The sequence below is a fragment of the Miscanthus floridulus genome, chromosome 18 (assembly GCF_019320115.1).
Source record: "Miscanthus floridulus cultivar M001 chromosome 18, ASM1932011v1, whole genome shotgun sequence".
In the NCBI taxonomy this organism is placed as follows: domain Eukaryota; kingdom Viridiplantae; phylum Streptophyta; class Magnoliopsida; order Poales; family Poaceae; genus Miscanthus; species Miscanthus floridulus.
The window spans coordinates 65,341,938-65,344,278 of record NC_089597.1 but is presented as its reverse complement, the minus strand read 5'-3'; the positions used below and the strand labels follow the sequence as shown (position 1 = coordinate 65,344,278).

Sequence of the window (2,341 nt, the reverse complement as noted above, 5' to 3'; positions counted from 1 at the left end):
AAAGTCACATGAAGATGCGAGTGCTCATCTCCAATACTTCCTGGAGATCTACAACACTTTCACCATCAAGGGAGTGATCAGAGACGCCATACTACTTCGCCTCTTCCCATTCTCACTCTTGGGGAAGGCGAAGCAATGGTTCTATGCTAACAAAGATAGAAACACTACATGGGATAACTGCTCCATTGCCTTCCTAGCCAAGTTCTTTCCCACAGGCAAGACTAATGCTCTGCGTGGAAGAATTTTAAGCTTTCAGTAGCAACATGATGAATCTATCCCTAAGGCAGGGGAACGCTTTCAAGATTATATATCAGAATGTCCTCATCATGGGGTGGAGAATTGGTTACTCATGCAGACTTTCTACCATGGCTTGACCAATAGTACCCATGAGAACATGGATGCTACTACTGGAGGTGCTTCCTTGTCACTCATAGTCCCAGGTGCAACAGCTCTCATAGAGAAGATGGCCTCCAACTAAGGTTGGAATGAAGAACGTCTTCAGACCCACAAGAGAGGTGGAGGAATGCATCAACTCAAGGAGGTAGACATGCTGTCTGCCAAGATAGACCTGCTCATGAAGAAGCTTGAAGATCAAGCTAATGAGAAACAAGAAGTCATGCACATTCATGATTCCCACATGACATGTGAAGAATGTGAAAACACTGGGCATTCAGGGTACGACATCTGTGGATGTTCCCATAGACTTTGTGGTTTTGGAAATAGGTGGAGATGTAAAGGCACCCATTATCTTGGGCCGACCTTTCTTGAGCACCGCAAAAGCCATCATCTACACAGACAGTGCCAAGATCTGCTTCACAATCAAGGATAAAAGAAGAAGTTTTCCTTCAAGAACTGTATCTTGCAATCTCTTGGACATCCACAGACACCGTACCTACCTGAAGAGACAACAGTGAGCAAGAAGGAAAACAATAGGAGAAGAAGGAAGAACAAAGCCAAGCAGTCACCAGAAGAGTCAGTCAACATGATCAACACACTCCAATCAGAGTACGACCATTTCCACGCTTCACCATATCTTGCCAAGAAGGATGATCTAGGCATACCCACAATCGAGTGTACCATTGGACAAAGAATATTCCACAAGACCTTCTGCGACATTGGATTGGGTGTCAATATAATGTCCAAGGTAACATATGAATACTTATTTGGTGATGAACCTTTGTTCCCTACATATATGCAATTGCAGATGGCGGATCAATCAATTCGATTTTCGGAGAGAATAGCCAGAGATGCCATAGTAAAAATACATGATCAATATGCCCGTACCAGCTTCATGTTTCTAGATATGGGAGAAGAATAAGATGACACACCCATCATCCTTGGAAGGCCATTCCTCAAGACCACAAGCACGATTATCTACATTGGATCTAGACAAGTCCACTTCTAATTCCCTGAAGAAAAGGTACACTACTATTTTAATAGTTATACCACTTATGAGCAGCCCAAGAAGTCCCACTCTAGGAGGAGACGTCGATCGTCCCAACGCCAAAGGAATCAACCCCCAAGGAATGAATGGGAAGAAGATAAAGAACCTAAAGAAGTTGTGAAAGATGAACCTACGCCAAAGTCAAGTCCACAGACCAAGCAGGTGTGGAAGGAAAAAGTGACATCATCGGAGTCACCATCACAATAGGTGCAACCATCAAGGTCTCCATCTCTGAGACCGACAGATGCACCCAAGGAATAAACAAGACTAGAGATAGTCCTGTCCGGAGGACTTAAAATCTGAACCCTCGCCGGGAGGTAACATTGGTAGTTATCCATATCTACTTTTCTGCATTGCCTGAGTTATTTTCACTTTAGCATATTTACTTTTCCACATCAATTTAGTATTTAGAAAACTAAAATAAAAATTGTATTATTGCATCATAAAACCCTAAGCCCCATGTGAATGATTCCTTGGAGTGTAAAAACCCGCAAGAAACATTCACTGTGGTGGCATAAAAATATCATGCATACATACTTCTTTTTCTGCATACCAAAATAAGAAAATCCAAAAAAATATTGGACAGACATCCTGCTAAAAGTTTGCTAATTCAAAAATATTTCTAAACCCACAAGAACAACTAATCTCTGAATGGTTGATCGCTAACCCTTTTATCCTAATCCGTTCCACGAGTTTTGGTGTTCTTGTTGGCATTTTGCAGGATGATACACATGATCAAAAGCAAGTTTACCTAGCTGTCTTCATCTCATAACGAGGGAATCCACTGGCAAATCTGCTTTGAGAAGGATCACTCAACTTCAACGTTCAACCACAACAACATCTAGCTTGGGGGAAAGGCATCCCCCATGTATCTAGGTAAGTATTACTTTTCCTTCT

At 42.1% G+C, this 2,341-nt stretch overlaps 1 non-coding gene across 1 annotated transcript; it reads right to left on the bottom strand.

Moving 5' to 3' along the window:
* Window positions 1-224: 224 nt before the first annotated feature.
* On the bottom strand, window positions 225-333 carry LOC136524976 (small nucleolar RNA R71). The gene has a single exon (XR_010776318.1). It is a non-coding gene; the product is annotated as a small nucleolar RNA R71 (small nucleolar RNA).
* Between the last annotated feature and the right edge of the window lie 2,008 nt (window positions 334-2,341).